This window comes from Cydia splendana, chromosome 17, assembly GCF_910591565.1.
Source record: "Cydia splendana chromosome 17, ilCydSple1.2, whole genome shotgun sequence".
In the NCBI taxonomy this organism is placed as follows: domain Eukaryota; kingdom Metazoa; phylum Arthropoda; class Insecta; order Lepidoptera; family Tortricidae; genus Cydia; species Cydia splendana.
Genome location: NC_085976.1, coordinates 18,173,250 through 18,191,521, shown reverse-complemented (window position 1 = coordinate 18,191,521; position 18,272 = coordinate 18,173,250). Strand labels below are relative to the sequence as shown.

General features: G+C 37.2%; 1 protein-coding gene across 1 annotated transcript in view; it reads left to right on the top strand.

The window, feature by feature from the left end:
- Nucleotides 1-9,395: 9,395 nt before the first annotated feature.
- Nucleotides 9,396-18,272, top strand: part of LOC134798901 (myogenesis-regulating glycosidase) — a 63,024-nt gene continuing 54,147 nt past the window's right edge. Inside the window, exons 1-2 of the mRNA XM_063771289.1 lie at nt 9,396-9,437; nt 11,456-11,528. The gene's annotated coding sequence lies outside the window, so the exon portion shown is untranslated. The remainder of the gene's footprint in view (nt 9,438-11,455; nt 11,529-18,272) is intronic.

The window sequence follows — 18,272 nt, the reverse complement described above, 5'->3', positions numbered from 1 at the left end:
AGAGCAAATCCGCCACTGCCTCAGGATCGCGTGGATCCGCTACGCCCGTTTGTTATAGTTTTTAACTAGGGCGCTTATCACTGGAGCATAAATTAAATTAAAAAAATAAATATCATTTATTATCAGGCGACTAAGGCCCATAGATACATACCTTACAAACTAACATACGTACAATAGTAAAAATCTTACAAGCTAAAAATTATTTCGGCGTCACCGAAAACCATAAACACCGAAGTTCGCAAATTGCGAGCATCTTTCTCTGTCACTGTAATTACTCCTTTATAGGAGTAAAAGAGAAAGATGCCCGTAATTTGCGAACTTCGGTGTTCACGGTGGTAGGCCATCTGTGCGAAAAGAGAAGAGTCGTGAAATGTAAAGAAACTAGTGATGTGCCGTTCCCAGTAAATTTTCCAAAGAGGGTAAGCCCTCATAGGCACGAGCGCTTTTTCAACGCGCGTTAAAAAAGCGCGTTAGAATGAAACAAATGGAAACATGTGTATTTGTTCACACGATGGTGGTGGCGCTTTTTATCAAGCCTTGTTTTTTTTTTCGACTTTAAGCGTTGGTCGTTAAATCGAATTTAGCGTGTGAACGGATTCAACCCCTTTTGTAACGCGCGTTGAAAAAGCGCTCGTGCTTATGAGGGCTAAATTCCCAGTAACGTTTCTGGTATCGTCCCAAAAGTCAGTAAATTACGATAAACTTCTATTTTTCTTTTATTATCTATGTGTTTTTTTCATTATTATAACAATTTATAAATGTGTCTGTAATGTTTAAGGACTTTGGATTTCAATTTTTGCAATTATTTATTCTGTATTGGCTCCCATTTCACCAATTTAAACATGCCGAAATAAATACATACCTATTTATGAAAACTTACGTTTAAGTACGTAATAAGAATTGTGTAAAACCATAAAGGAAATGGTAAAACTGGTTCACATCGTGCCGACATCATGGTCACCCTAATGAATTTGACAATGTCTAACTTGTATTTTTATCGTAAAATGTAATAATTGTGGCTTCCTTGTGAAACGATATTACACAATTAGAAATTATTTCACTCCCACAACCTTTAATGCAACATTTCTTCACCATTTTTAAGAAATTTTGCATTCACGTGTTTTGTAAATATGTCATCAGGTTAGGGATACCAATTAATATTCAAACTTACTACTACAATGTCTACCATATCAAAATTAGTGTTTTTTATTGTTGTGCACATGCTTGATTAAATCAGTTAATAATATTGACATCATAATTATTTACAAATTTCCTAAAAGATATCAGAACCGTACTCTGAATATAGCACTTAAATAATATAAGAAGGTATTTAATTTTAGTAGTATATTGATATAAATACTACCACAATGGTATATTTTTAACATTGGCAACATGTGCGAGTGAGACACCGCGGCCCACCTTTGCTATCTCAAGTGGACCGTTTTCTCTGTACTGGTACGAACGTCTTTCTGGCTCTGTGATAAGGTTCAATTTAGTATGGCAAAAAAAGTGACAGTTCACTCCTTCTTATAACTCCATGGTACGAGCGAGATGCATAGAAAGTAATTTACGTAGACGTGAGCGTATATGTCAATGTCAAAACTGATGGTAGACGTACTGGTTTTCGTTAGGTATCTATATTGTAAGGAACAATTATAACAATGTTACTATTATATCAAATGTATTTTTAATCTGTTACTCTAAATTACAGTTTGTATGAAATACATTCCAGTACGTAGCATAGTTTCACTTCATACATACATATAGATAAGTGAGTGTGGTCACAGTTTCAATAAATGAACTTATGTCAATATGTATAGGTATCGCTTAAAATAAAATGTAATATTGAACACTGTTTTTTATTTTGTTTGGGTTTTTCAAAGTTTAATTTACCTCCTCTAAAAACAACATTTAACCTTTTCGTCGCCAACGACAGATATATCCGCGCAGGTCCAACGGCAAATACGGATTAATCCGTCACAGACCATAGAGCAACATAGACCTATGCGCATTTGCATAAAGTTCAATTTCAATTTTGACACTTCGGTGACGTGGCGTCTGAGCGACAGTTTTTGTGTTTGACACGGCGTCGGAAAGGTTAAGGATGACTCACGCTAGAACTACATTTCATTTTCTAAATAAAGCATCAGGTGGTAATCGATAAGCGTCGTAAGCGTCGGCCCGGACCCGGACCGTTCTAGTATGAGGCATACTTAAGTATCTACTTACGCGCCTTTTACTACCGAAAAATTGGTCGCTTCAACATTCACGGGCCCACTATAATAGGCTGATGATGATGATTATGTGAAACTCAAACAATTTCTCGCAACAATAGCTAACCACCGATGATGACCCATAACAAGCCTCAATTTGCGCTAACCGACCGATCACGACTCGCTAACGAACGCTCAGTGCCGGTGACGCCATCTTGTTTCAGAGGGCCTACCGCGAACACTGAAGTTCGCAAATTGCGGGCATAGGTATTTCTCTTTTACTGTTTTACCACAGAATAAATAACAGTACCTTTTACTCTAAGGGCGTAATTAGTGACAGATATATGCCCGCAATTTGCGAACTTTGGTGTTCGCGGTAGGCCCTCAGATGTAACAATACTATTGACTTTTTGTATACCTTATTTTCTTTGAAATATGGTTTATATTCGGTAAGTCTACCGTCCTAAACCAAATGGACTTACCTATCAGGGACAAAATGGTTTTGAAAATTGAATTTTCAATTAAAGAATTTAAGGTACATGTTCGCTATCAATATTGATGAATCAATGAGATACGTCCTATTGGCTTAGGACGGCGACAGAGTAGTGTCTACGGCGTAAGTAACCAATAGTAGAGCTTACGGCCTTGCAATATAGTTTACGAAACATCAGTGAATATTTCAGAGTTTAAATCGAGCAGCGCAATGAAATTAAACAATAGTACTCCTTAATGTCTTTGCTACAAGGGTCATGAATGATCATTGAAATATTTGGGAGAGTTATATACAAACGAGTATTATAATGAAGTGACCAATATAAGCAGGGCCGGATTAAGCATGTCGGGGCCCCTAGGCAGTGCGAGGCTTGGGGCCCCTACAGTCAGTTCTGCACACAGCATATTCAGTACAGGGAAATAAGTTTGCGAAACAAGTTTCAATCTTCAGGCGTCGGCCGAGCCGATCCAAATCGAACGATGTCTTTTTCGCTCTTATTGCATGGACTGCGTGGACATAAAGCTTTATTCTATCGGTTTTTGCCGATCCCGCGTCGCGTCAAGTGTGGGGAGAGCCCTTTAGGCTTAAGGCTAATTCCCAGTGGAACACCAAAGATATGAGCTTCAGCGTCACTTTCCTATCTACCTCTAATGGTAAATTTTAAGCGATGCTAAAGGCTAAGCTCAACTAGTGCCGCAAAGTTGATTTTCTCAATAGTTAATATTTTGCGAGGCTGAACAGCGATTGTCCGACCATAAGACCAAACGCCGAGGCACATGATTAGAATCAACCTAATAATAAAAAAATTCCATATGTTAAAATTACTTAAATTACTAGACCAAGATTAGCCTGCAACAATTTTGATAGCACTCGCAGTGCAAGTGTTATTTTAAACGACAAAACTTCTATGAAATTATGACGTATAAATAACACTTTCACTGCGTATGTTATCGTAAAGAAGCAAAAATAAACGCGAGCGCAGCGAGCGCGAAATTTTTTGTTAACAATATCGCAAATTGTGAAAGCGTGTTAAAAGGCCGAGTATCGATCTTCATCTGGGCCTAAAAGTCCGAAGTGCCCCAGTGAGGCGAGCTTTCATGCGAAGTCAAAGCCGTGCTTCATCAGGCTTCAGGATAAATAGTTGAGCACAGACACGAACCAATGTCCATTGTATAAAAAAGCGAGACCGCAGGCCGAGCTAGGCGAGGCCAAAGGCTAAGCTGAAGTAGAGGAGATGTGGAACACAAACCAATGGTAAATTGAGGTAAAAAGTGAAGCTGAAGGTTGAGCAATGAGCATTCCTATGAAAAACTGGGGACACGTTCGTCTTCTTTTTTTTTCTTTGTTTTAATCAATAGTCCTCGTGATTCTGAGTCGAAATAACCCAAAAGTTGTTGTGTGAACCATTTTCCTGAAACCATTTTCCTATTATTACAACTTTACAACAGGTACTGAGAATTCGCCCCGTAAACTGTAACGTATTGCTTCAATTTTATTACAGTATTTCAGCGGTTCTCAATCTTTTTTTTTTTGACGGAACCCTTTTGGAAAGCGAAATACTTGATGGAACCCTACAATAAAACAATAGTTTTTAGAAGTGTGTTCTAAATTCATGCGGAACCCCTACAGGGGGGTCGCGGAACCCTAGGGTTCCGCGGAACACACTTAGAGTATGGCTGCAGTATTTCATTAATTTAAAGAATGGATGAAATAAAAAAAAACAATAACAAAGTATAATCATTATTATAAGAATGAAAAGTTTACTCATGAATTTTGACCCTATGGAACAAAATTTTATTTGGTGCGCGCTGAGCCGCCGGGGCCCCCTAGGCGAGGCGGGGCCCCTAGGCAGTTGCCTACTTTGACTTAGGGTTAATCCGGCCCTGAATATAAGACCTTATTTTCTTGGGTATAAGGGTTTACAATGACTAATTAAAGGGGTCAATGTGTATCGGTGTTTGGGCATTTGTGTGGTGAAGGCCGTGCCAATGCCCAAATCATTGAAATGAGAGGTATGAAAATGGTTTGAGGATGCATCATACATTTAAGATCTTTAGTTGAAAGTTTTTGCGTATAGTTGTGGTGTGAATTAGTACCTATACAATTGTGTAATTAATGGCCCGATTCGAACAATACTTATAGTCACAGCGGTACGATACCGATCCGTCAGTGTCAAAAGTGACATTTGAATATAAATACCTAAATAATGCTCTTCGTTACATAAACCAGCTACTGCCGTATTCGAACTTCAAGATATTCACAAGAGACGACACGTATTACTAGAACCATTCTAGATACGTTATAGTTTAGATATCAACTAGTTCTCTTTTGCAGCGCAATTCGGGCAACCAATGTCACTTTTACGTTAGATAGAGTAAGATGTGAATTGGATCGCTAAGTCATATCCTGTGGAAATCGTTCAAGAGTATCTCCAGAATCGCGCAAATGTCAAATTTGACAGGTTAGATCTTAAACATATCGTTATCGTATCTTGGTGATGTCTAAAAGATATCTAATAGATGTCTATTTCAAAATCCGAATCGGGCCCACTGTCGCGCCAATCATGTGCTTGGCCTACCTACAGGCAGGTTAAAATATCTACGGCGCGATTCGAGAAAGAATTAGAGATTCACTAGATATGAAATAGTAAAGATATGTGACGGTCCACGGCAAAAGGTACCATTTCCCCAGCTGAATATTGGAGCGGCGTTAATAATAGCGTAAGCGCCAGCCGCCATAATGTACCTTTTGCCATGGAACGTCACATATCTTTACTATATCATATCTAGTGAATCTCTAATTCATTTCCCGAATCGCGCCGCTAGTATTGGTGTCTGCGATATGAGTAGGGCAGATAATCTCAAGTTCTCCGAGTTAATTCTTTAATGAACTCAATTTTCTTTAGGGGCATCGCAGACGAGATTCATTTTCAAGGTATCACGTCAGTTGATCATGTTTTATTGCGAGAAGAAATAAATACAAGGATTTTAATTTTCCTAAGCTATTTTTACCCTTCTTTTATTTACTTCATCTGTGGTATACAAAAATATACATACATACAACAAAATATCAAACGTTTCACATATGTGTGTGGCACGTGGTCAAAACATCGTGGGTGGAAACGTTCGGTTGTGCTGTAGCTGTATAGAGCAGAAAAAAGCGTTCTCGAAAAATAAATCCATAAAGACGACTTAGAATTCAGTCAGGACTATATCAAATATATTAAATATATTAGGACTTATATCATACAACAGACAATGGTTAAATGGCAATAAAAAAATACTAAGAGAAGTAGAGTTTATATAACATCAGAAAATATCAAAAATAATGTTTCATTGCCACAAATAAATTGCATGTAGGGTACACTGGATCGTAATAAATATAGGTAAAAAAAGAACAGTAAAATAAACCTAACTTATTTTTTGGCTATCGGTTCCAGTCTCAGGCATTACCTACTAGTAACAACCTACGAACACACTCCCTCTGGTCGGTCTCTCATGTCTGAGGATCGTGGTCAGTATCATGGTATAATAATATACTCCACCTGGTACTCTCTTCCCGTCTTTTCGTGGTCACGTGACTGACACAAGCCTACGTCATCATGCGACAGCGTATATCATAATATGCGATAGCGCTATATATAATTACTTACTTATTTACTGCTGTGGCGCGACGACCCGAAGTGGATCTTGGCCTCCGACACCAAAGACCGCCGCTACTCTGTCCAAAGCTGTTTCTGTCCAGTCGACGGCGCCGAGTTCGCTAAGGTCTTTCTGCACTTCGTCTCTCCAGCGGTACCTAGGGCGTCCAGACGGCCTATATATAGCGGCCATGTTATTGTGACGTAGGCTTGTGTCACTCTGGGAAGAGAAGACCATGATTTATTAGACTATGGTCAGTATCAGAACGAACACGAACACACACATTGCAAGATAAATAGGTAGTACAGATGTAGTGCATAATTGTGTCGCTTAACTTCAAACTCGGGTAAATCCATTCGACCCTCTCAGCAAATATCTACCCTATTACCTTATCTTAATACCAAAATCGCATAATCTGACAGATGGATTTACCCGAGTTTGAAGTTAAGCTACTCAATTATTTTCCATTGTTTTTTCACGGAAACGTACGAACGTGTCTTGCTATTTCAGTCAGTCTCGGTACAAAAAGTACTGAGGTTGACTGAAGTAGCATGACAAATACGAACGTTTTCAAGAAAATACGATGGTAAACAATTATGCACTACATCCTATACTGAACCTGTCCTATACTATCTTTAGGTACTTAAATAAAAGTAAACAAATAATTTAAAAATTTCGGGTACCGTAAAACGGGGTGAGTAGGTTTCGCGGGGAGCTATGGGTTATGAATGGGGAGAGAAGATTTGAGAGGGGGGTGAGGTGTGTTTTTAAGGCTACTGCTACAAAAATAATGTATTCCAATTTAAAATGGGGCTATAGTAATACGCATAATAAAAAAAAAATCGATCCAACAATCTTCCAAAATCACCTTTGTCCTCTCACCCCAAATACGAGGCACTACGGGGTGAGGTGGGTTTTCCTCTTTATCGTCAAAGTTATGACATGGAACTACCCAAAATAAAATACAAACTAAAATACAAACGTCCGAACCACTTATTATATACACCATTCAGTTTTCACATGTAAAAATAAAATTTTATCGAGGTTTGAAAGTCAAATTTCACCCAACTCACCCCATTTTACGGTAGTTCTAACATTTATTGATTAACCAAACAAATACAAAACCACCTGTATCTGTCACTGAACGACCCGACTTAAACCTACATTATTTGATCATGTAATGTTTTCATCTACCCTCAACTGGCTTTAAAAGCCATTTGAGGGTAGATTTTGTTTACTCTTTTTAGGGTTCCGTACCCAAAGGGTAAAACGGGACCCTATTACTAAGACTTCGCTGTCCGTCCGTCCGTCCGTCCGTCCGTCCGTCTGTCACCAGGCTGTATCTCACGAACCGTGATAGACGGTTGAAATTTTCACAGATGATGTATTTCTGTTGCCGCTATAACAACAAATACTAAAAACAGAATAAAATAAAGATTTAAATGGGGCTCCCATACAACAAACGTGATTTTTGACCAAAGTTAAGCAACGTCGGGAGTGGTCAGTACTTGGATGGGTGACCGTTTTTTTTTTGCTTTTTTTTCGTTTTTTTTTTGCATTATGGTACGGAACCCTTCGTGCGCGAGTCCGACTCGCACTTGCCCGGTTTTTTTTAAATACCTAAAGATACAGAGTATAGCGTGTAGGAAACCTAAGAGTAAGGCGAGTAGCGGACGAACGGCAGACGCGTGCGCTTCCTCCCAGACACTATTAGCAGGGATTACTTACTTTCCGCTGCACGCCAGTATATATATACACGCTCTCAAATGTACACTCAGCTGCAGAGATAAAGGGCATAGAAATTTGCATCTAGGGAATACATTTTTTTGCAACTGATTGTACAGTCGGCAAAAGTAGCTAAACAAGCGAACCAGGCAGTTAAAATGATCATGGTTATTGGTTAGACGCCAGTGGACTCTTTAAACTGAATGAACAGTCAGTGATGGACATAGGTAGGTACTTTCTTAACTTGAAGATCACACAACTAATACCTACTGTTGCAGAGTAAACTTATACACAAATTATGAGAAAATTAAAATTAGGGTAAATCTAATATCATTTTAGAAAAATCATTATCTTAGAACGATTTCAATTTAGTATCTTGCCTATAATTTGAAATCGAAGCTTCACGCCCATCTAATCCAGAAAAAAAAAAACTTTTCCATAAAACGATATTCGTTGCAAAGTAGATGTGGATAGGAAAATATGGTGCATCATTTAGACTTTGTTGTTGATTTTTGACCGACTAAGTACAGTTGTTTATTGATTCAAGTTACTCAAAATAAAAATAAACTGCTATATTGCATATTTTTATTCCGCAGCAAGCTATAAACCCATTGTGGGTGACCACAATAGTCGTGGTCTCGTGATCTTAAGTATATTGAGTTATTACCAGCATAATACTGTAACATATAATAATATAATCGGTTTGTTTGCCCTGTCAAACACAGATGATGTAAGATGTAAAGTCGGAAAACGTCTTTCGATTTTCACATTCAAGATCATCTTTATAAGGTACGCTGTTCATTGAAAGTAAGAAGCGGTAATTATATTACATTTCGTGTTCAAAATTAAGGGCTTTAAGCACCCAGCACCATTTAAAGATACCCATATGATACGATTGGTGATGTGATAGAGTATAAACTCTACCCAAATGTTTTTTAGAGGCTGGGAGAGACGCACTTGTCTTCTGAAGATTAGAAGCACAGATCGTCAGCTCGCGATGTATAATTTCAAAATAGGTAAGTACATTACCTAGATCTAAAGAGTTAAGTAAAGCTCAACATATATTTCATAAAAAGAGATAACCGCATTAGAAATCACTAGTTTTAACAAAATCAGAGCGGCAAATGTTGTTTTCCGTATATAGTATCGGAACTCCAAATGTTAATCTTTTTGAGTAGGTACCTACTACAAGAGCCGCAATTGTACCTCCTAAGAGCGGCTCGCCAGCCACAGTTTGCCGAGCTGAGCTAGAACATCGCTTAGCCAACAGTGGACGATCAACCTCACCTGAACGGCGCAGGCAAGTAAAGATAATGAGGCAGTGTGATGCGCGCGCTCGGACTCGCGCGGGTTCTGATTTTACCGGTATTTTAAACGTTCCAAATTCAAACGTGCTATCCAGTTGGCAGATAGATTGTTTTGTGCTTTATTCGTTTTTTTTCCTAAAATTATAAATGTGACAAGCAAAGTATTTACCTAATTCATAAAAAGTTTGGGATTTATAATTTTATATCATAATTCCATTAAAACGCTTGCAAATTTCAGTTTAAACACCTTATTTTGGATAACTTGTGAAGTTTTATAAAGTAAAATAATATTATTTTTGGTGATGGCGACTATTTAACCCTTTACCGCCACTTGCACCATCCCACTAACCCGGGGTTAACCGGTTAACCCAGTGTCAAATTGTACTGGTAACCGTGGTTAGTGGAATGGTGCAAGTGACCCTTAGACTTTGCGCGCGTTTTTCTTTTCCGAAATAAATAGAGTTAGACCAAGATAAGTCTGCAACGATTGCAAGTGTTTTTTATAAGTCACAATTTCATAGAAGGTTGACGTTTAAAATAACACTTGCACTGCGTGTGCTATCAAAATCGTTGCAGACTTGTCTTGGTTTGACTCTACTCTACTTTTGGCACGTTGTTTCATCCATTACTATTGATGCTAACTGTGCCACTAAGGGCCACTTGCACCATCACACTAACCCGAGGTTAATAAGCAGTCAAACCTTCAACCCAGTGTCAAATTGTACTGGTAACCATGGTAACTCCAGGTTTAACCGGTTAACCACGGGTTAGTGGGATGGTGCAAGGGGCACTAAAAGATTTATAATAATTTATTGCTATAAATACACAATTTTCATTACACTCCACTGTTGCCGAGGCGATGCTATTACAACAATATCTAACACTAAATCGCCTATTGCAAATTCATAAAACGTGTCTAAACCTAGTTTTCTTCGCTTCCTTATTACTTTACCATTTTACATTAACACCACATGCTATTTCCTATCTCCTATTATTTCCATTTTCATTCATTTTTGTATTTAAAGAAATAATCCTTAACTGTACTTAACTGATATCGTTCCAATGACAATAATGATTCATACTTTTTTTTTAAAGAACGTTGGTTTTACAGATAACAAAAATTTTTAATTAAAAAAATATTTAATAGTATGTAGTTTATCTTACTGCTACATAAACAAATATTATGTCAATATTAAATCAATATCGATGTTATTATTACGTAATAATAACATTTTCGGAGATAAGAAATTTGTTGTAAGAAAACATTTATACTGGCCGCAATTTGCGATATTTGAACACATCATATAGAGTTTATGATGTGTGTAAAAGAACTTAATAGATTATTAGAAGCTTTTACTCATTTATTTTTTTATTTATTACATACACACAATCATCCTTACAAGCAAAGCTAATAGGTACGACAATGAAAATTTTGATTAAAAAAAAAAAGGTTTATATTTTAATTTCATATTCATTGTGTATACCATCTCCTGAATTTTTGTTACTTTACCTGCCGTTTTTTTTCAGATATTTAATGTAGAAATTATAGAAATATCTGTCTATGTATGTATGTAGTTTGTGCCAAGCCCTTCTTATTTTTTAGGGTTTTATCCGAATGTAGAGACATTAAAGAACCGATGTAAAGCTAAAAATGCTTAAATTAAAATACATTTAATTGGATTTAGATTTCTTAACATCTTACATTTAATACCCATACCTATACTCTGTATCTTTAGCTATTTAAATAAAAGTAAACAAAATCTACCCTCAAATGGCTCCTTAAGGCAGTTGAGGGTAAATGAAAAATTACACGATCAAATAATGTAGGTTGAAATCAGGTCGTTCAGTGAATGATCCAGACGGTTTTGTAATTGGTCGGTTAACCAATAAATGTTATAACTAGCTGAACATTTACAAATTGTTTGTTTACTTTTATTTGAATACCTAAAGATACAGGCTATAAGTACCTATAGATCTGAACATAAACTAGGAACAATCAAACTTAAAACCATCACAAGTATCATAACATTCAATAACTAAATGACCACTACTTCGTCGTGAATGTTTGTAGTGAAGGTCAGTGGAGCAGTTAAACTAAAGACGAGCAGTTAACTAAAGTGATGTGAAGTTGACAACGGACTCAAATAAGGTAAGCTGTACAAAATATACCTAAGTAATGTCCTTTTATTTATGCTCATGGCGGTTCCTCACAACATATATTGAAACTAACTTCATTACTTGCCGTCATTCTTTCATTCCTATCCCTACACTATCACTAGAAATACCCAATCTCCTAATAGATACCACATCTTTTTAGGGTTCCGTACCCAAAGGGTAAAAACTATTACTAAGACTCCGCTGTCCGTCCGTCTGTCTGTCTGTCTGTCTGTCACCAGGCTGTAACTCATGAACCGTGATAGCTAGACAGTTGAATTTTTTACAGATGTATTTCTGTTACTGCTATAACAACATAATATACTAAAAACAAATAAAATAATAGTAGATTGTACAACAAGGGCATAAAGTGACCCATCTTTACCCGAGGCAATTTTTTGGTCTGAGCGAAGCGAAGACCAAAATAGTAGACGAGGGTAAAAATGGACATTTACGAGTATGCCCTTGTTGTACACTCTGCTTTTCACTTCGATTGCGAGGAAAATATACAAAAAATCAAATATTTTAGGTTATTTTAACGTATTTATTCAAGACTAAAGAAAATTGTTCTTGGGCCGGTCGGAGGCGCGGGGCACGCCGATCGGGAGAGCGCCGGTCGGGGGCGCGCCGGCAGGGCTGGCTGTTTGTATGGCAGAATTTGGACTTTATTGCTAAGTCAATAAGGGTCGTAATAGATGATTTTACTTCATGCTCTAGAGCATAAAATGCGATTTTATGTCGTTTACGCACGACATAAAGGTGCACTTTGTGAGCATGAGAAGTGAAAACATTTAAATGGACCTCCCATGGCAGGGCAGAAATGGCGGTCGCTTACGGGAGTGCTTTGCGATCCGCGAGTACCCATAAAGATCAAGGGAAAGTGTATAAGACGGCAGTTCGTCCTGCGCTACTGTATGGCTCCGAGTGTTGGACAACAAAAAAGGTACACGAGCAGAAGATCCATGTTAACGAGATGAAGATGCTGAGGTGGGCGGGAGGTGTAACTAGCAATGCACGCACGAGAACTTTCCAAAGTTGCGAAACTTTCCACATGAGAATTTCTCGGTAACTTCTGAGAATGTTCTCGAGAACGAGAATTTATTTATTTATCGTAGTTTATACCATGAATATTCACGATAGTTTAGGTGTAGTATCCTTACCCCCAGAAAATTCCGACTTTTGGTCTACCGCTTCCGGTCAGAAAAATGTATGACGGCCCGGCCAAACGGTACAGACCTAGGTGGGGGGTGCTCCACCAAATGTCATAGAGGGACCCTGGCAGTTTTTGACGCGGCCATGTTTTTTTTCAATATGGACGACTTTTTTTTTTAATTTTTTCAGGTTTGTCCTAGCGCGCTGAAATTTTGGTCTCGGAACCTCCGGGTCCCCTAGATACCTATAAAAATTTTTTTTTTGGAAAAATGCTACAATTGCGGGAAAACTGGCCACTTCTATTTTGTATGGCAACTTTTAAACGGTGCATGATAGGTGGGGGGTGCTCGAACAAATGTCATAGAGGGCCCCGAGACAAAACAAACTGCATTAAAAAAAATACAAAATGGCCGACTTTTTTTTAAAAAATTTTCAAATTGGTCCGAGCGCGCTGAGATTTGACATGGCGGGAGATAGAGGGCTCTAGATTCCTATTACAAAAAAATTTTTTTGGAAAAAATCCAAGATGGCGGAACAATAAATTTCCATGTTGCAGAATGTTCTGAGAACGTTTCCGCTTTTTGGGAATGTTCTGCAATTTGTACATTGCTAGGTGTAACCCGGCTTAATAAAATTCGCAATGAATTTATCCGAGGGAGCTTTAAAGTCGCGCCAATTGCCGAGAAAATCACCGAAAACCGCTTAAGATGGTACGGACATGTTAAAAGACGCAGCAACGAGCACGTCGTACAAATCGCGCTAAATCTACCGGAGTATAATAGCGGCAAAGGCCGCAAACCATCGACCTGGTGGTCTAAAATAAAAGGAGACCTCAAGCAAGCCCATGTGTCAGAATCGACAACCCAAGTTAGAACGTCTTGGCGCAGATATGTGAGGAGGTCCGACCCCAAATAATGGGAAACGGGATGGAAAAAGAAGAAGATTTAAGTGGACCTCCCATACAATAACTTAATTTTTTTGCCATTTTTTGCGTAATGGTACCCTTTGTGCGCGAGTCCGACTTGCACTTGGCCGGTTTTTTTCTCACCTTTTATCGCGTCAAATATAGTACAAAATATTTGTTGCCTACTTTCTCGAGTCAAATAGGGCCCCTACATCATCGTATCACTATAACAGCTAGTTTCGTAAATGATCGACTGATAAGACAAGTGTGGAGTGGTAGTTCAAATTTTGCTACTAACTTCTTACTAAGTAAATATTACTATTTACTTAATATTGAGTGGTTTGTGCAATACTAATACTTAGTAAAATAGTTTACATAAGGATGTATACTTACCTACTTATTCAATTTGTGTCAGTTCACCGAATGTTAGACGCTTGGCATAACTATACTAGCACGGATATGATGGTCGTATTTGTCTACTTGTCTAGGTATACATATAATAAATAATATAGGTTCTATCATAGGAAAATAAGTAAGCTAAATTTCTGTAAATTTTATGTAAATCTGATTTTGTAGGTACAATAAAAAAAAGTAAGCTTATGTATTAGGTAAGCTTAGAGTATTCATTTCCGTATTTATACATATATAAACACCTAATTACATTATTTGTAATATAATTTACGTTTAATACTTAGTTTTAGGCGAGTTCAAAATGTATTAATTATTTTAGTTTTACCATATCTCCCATACAAATGATTCGTCATACATAAGTAAGGAAAACCTTACACTCGTCGGCATAAAAAAAGATAGACAGGATTTTTATTATAGCTTTTTTTGTCTGTCCACTTTGCTAACATATCTCCAAACATCACATCTAGTAAACATGGCCCAAATCTGGCCCTAAAAAAGGAAACATTAATAGAATGTTATAAAAGGTCATGGGTAGCGTAACACAGGATGCTGTCGGCGGTAAATGAATTAGGACAGATTGTGTGATAAGAATTATCTGAAGGCCGCGAAATGTGACACAAATTTACTAAAATTAGATTTATGGGAAGTTTACCAATGTTTAACGGGGGCCTATTTGATCAAGGTGTCTCGGGCGACCACAGGACAGGCTCCTAGACTCCCTAGGATCCCAGGCTATTCGCACAAACATTAAGTCTTAGGCCAAGAAAGGTACGCTCGGCTAGTATGGCGGAATGGAAATAATTAGTAATAGCTGAAATTTTCGGTGTATGGGACAGATAATAAATCTAGTGATTACGTCGACACATAATCCAAATAAATATATTACATTTAGGTATTTAAAAAAAAATGTAAAAATTTAAAAAATCACAGAAAGTTTGTAAAAAATATTAATAACATTTTTTAAATTTATACTCATAGAGAAATATTTGCTTTATGACATTAAGCATGAATCACACAAAAAATAATTCTGTATCCTACATTTAAAGTAAGTAACCTACGGTTATTATTAAATTCAGTATATTTCCGTCCTCAAAAATGGTAATAGGCTATTTTTTCTCTCATTATTTCCAAATTACAATAAGTACAAGCGTTGAAATTTAATCGTACACTAAATAATACCGTATGGTAGGTTTTATGGGGTTGTGCATTAATTGCCTGGTTAAAAATGGTAATAGATCAATATCATATGGGATTTTTATTATGAGTTCTCTTTCGTCGAATACTGTAAAAATCGGCTTGAAATATGATTCGTAACACAAAAAACCATCAAAAACGTTATCGTTGCTTTAAAGTTGCCGCGCACGAGCCAGCGAGCTAACGCGATTGGTCGTTGCATGGAGCGGGGCGACGGAACGATGAAACTTCCATCGCCCCGAGCGCGAATATTTAAAAAAGTATTTAGTATATTTACTATTTACTCGGTCAAAACATATGTACCAGTGAACGTAAAAAATATGGGAGACTAGATTCGAACTAATTATCAGCTTTAATCTGGGCAAGAGTGCTGTAAATAAGAAAGTAAATTTTACGTAATTGCAGGCTTTCCGTCTTTGCGTGCGCGTTAAATTTAATACAATAATAGGCCAATTATATAGGGCTATTATACTGACACACACCCAATTTGATAGCAGAAAAAGACGCGAAATTAAAATTTTCTTAGGGAAATCAAATCTTCGCGCCTATAAGTTTAAACCATTTAAGGTTTCAATAGCGGTCATTTAAGTACCACCCCTCACCACTAAAATGTAATTATCAAAAACGACAGTTGCTAATGTTCCCCAAAGTAAGCATTTCTAGTTATTGCTGCAATACAGTGGTACCGGGCACCTTGCGACGCAAGGCCGAGCAGGAATCGCAAACCTTAAAATATTTGCACTAATTAATTGAGTTAGGATTTTGTTAGTACTCTTTAATTGAATAGCAAAAAATATAAGTTACGTATTAGAAATACCGTTTTTATTCGATTTTTAATTAAGTAATTATTGTTAAAATTATTTTTACCGTGTGGTGTCGGTTAAAATTTCACTAGTAACATCATTTGGCGACTAGGGCAATAAAAATCGACACCATAACCAACAAATTAACAAACAACAATAACCAACAAATTAACAAACAACAAAAATTTGCAGTAATATTCCAAAACTCGACAGAACGCAAGCGCACCGAACCGTGTCGCTCCCCTGACGCGACTCAGTGTCATAAAACGTAAGGCCGTGGTATTAACGACAGCGGATAGCTGAGCGGCGAGCGGTGACTGCAGGCGGCAATAAGGTGTTCAGTTAATGTTTTTGTAATTTGAAATGACTTCGTTTCCATGTAGAAATAACCAAACAGACTTTAGAAGCATTTCATATTTTATTTGTGGCCGTATAAATTATGTTTTATTGGTAAATTAACTACAATTATTCATATTTGTGGATAAAACAATATACATACTATAATTAATACTAAATTAACATTAAATAAATACATTATTTATGACATAAAAATACATTGCGCGTATTTAACTACTTAGCACTGTTTAATTACGATACTTGCAAGTAAGTAGTAAAGTATATGGCTCCATCCTATCCTGTACCACGATATAGAAGCGATAACATTTTTGCGACAGTTTTGTATAGATAATGGATTTGTCGCTAGAAAATTACGATATCGAGATAAAAGTCAGGTCTCTGAGCGCTATTGTAACCTTAAATGCTTTTTACTTATACATGTTTTAAATTTGCCGCGCTTTTTCTAGTCAAGCTGAATGTGTTTCACTATAGAATAGTAATCGAATTGGTTCAGATTTAACGTTTAATGCATATAAATAACATAATTAGTAAATAACATAATTTTGGACTAAGTACATTATACATACCTACATGACATCAGGCTATGGTTTGGCGCACCGTGACCCTGAACGGCGCGGTAATGTGTTACGGCTGTTAAGTGAAGTCCAGACGGGATGATCAAATCGACCGATTTGATCAGAAATGAAATTGGGGTCAATCTCCAAATTAAGCAACAATTAAACAACTGTACCCATATTTGGAACCTCAGAATAATATACCCGGCCGGATACCGGATAGTAACTTTGCTTGATTTCAGAGTAAACAAATTGGATTTAAGAAACAGTCACGGTCATATTGTACATTACTCGTTTATTATTTCAAAACAATTTAAACATCCACTCACTTGCACGCGTAGGTACCTACTCATTTCGAACATAGAAATGAGTCCGCGCCAACGTTCACCACGAAACAGGTTAAAACCTGCACAATGCGCACCTAAAAACCGAAATGTAGGTATTGTTAAATTTAGTTTGTAGTTAATTAGTTTTTTGGTGTAAGTGTATGAACCAAGGTCTGAAATAAATGATTATTTTTTTTATTGTTCCGCCGGCCGAAGATTCGGCGGTCGGATACCGAATATTTGGCCGACGGTCAGGCCGAATATCCGGTATCCGACCAAACAACTATCCATTGCATTTCTAATTGAGAGTGGCAACACTATCGTAGGTCGTATTGCCCTTTTCTAGCATATACATGCTTTGTCAGTTATACAAGGCAAATTTTCAAGTCATTGGCTTGCTGTTTTTCCATCTGGAAGGTCGTGAAGCTAAACTGCTGGTGAGTTTTTGAATTTGTACCTCAGTTTAGCTGACTATATTGAAATAGTTATTTATTTTACAAGGGGGCAAAGTTGTTGTTTAACCGCTCGTGCTAATATTGATACTTGAGCAAGTAAAACATTCGAAACATGGAATCTTGAGCGTTGCGAGGGTTTCAAAGCACGAGGGTTAAACAAAATTTGCCCCACACTTGGCCACACTTGTTTCACTAAACACAAAATGTTTCACCACACCAACCCAAAGCAAATATTAAATGTAAAAATATCATACAAAACAACTCAAAATTTGCATTTGATTCCTTTGCCTCACTTGTGAATAAAATGAAACTTTGCTCTCAGTTTTTGAAGTGCAAAGTAAGCCTTTCCGAGCTGGTGTGAAATAAATAATTAAAATTTTCACGCCACTGTTCGGAAATGTGGCAATAGATGGTCTAAAACCAAGCTGGAAAGTAGGCAATAGCTGTAGCACCTGAAACACCACTACTACAATGTTTCATTATTATCATCATCTGTCATTGGTGACAGTTCGCTACAGCAATGAGTATAATTTAAAACATAAAAATCAATAAAACGTCTTTTTTGGCGCAACTTTTTCCTTCA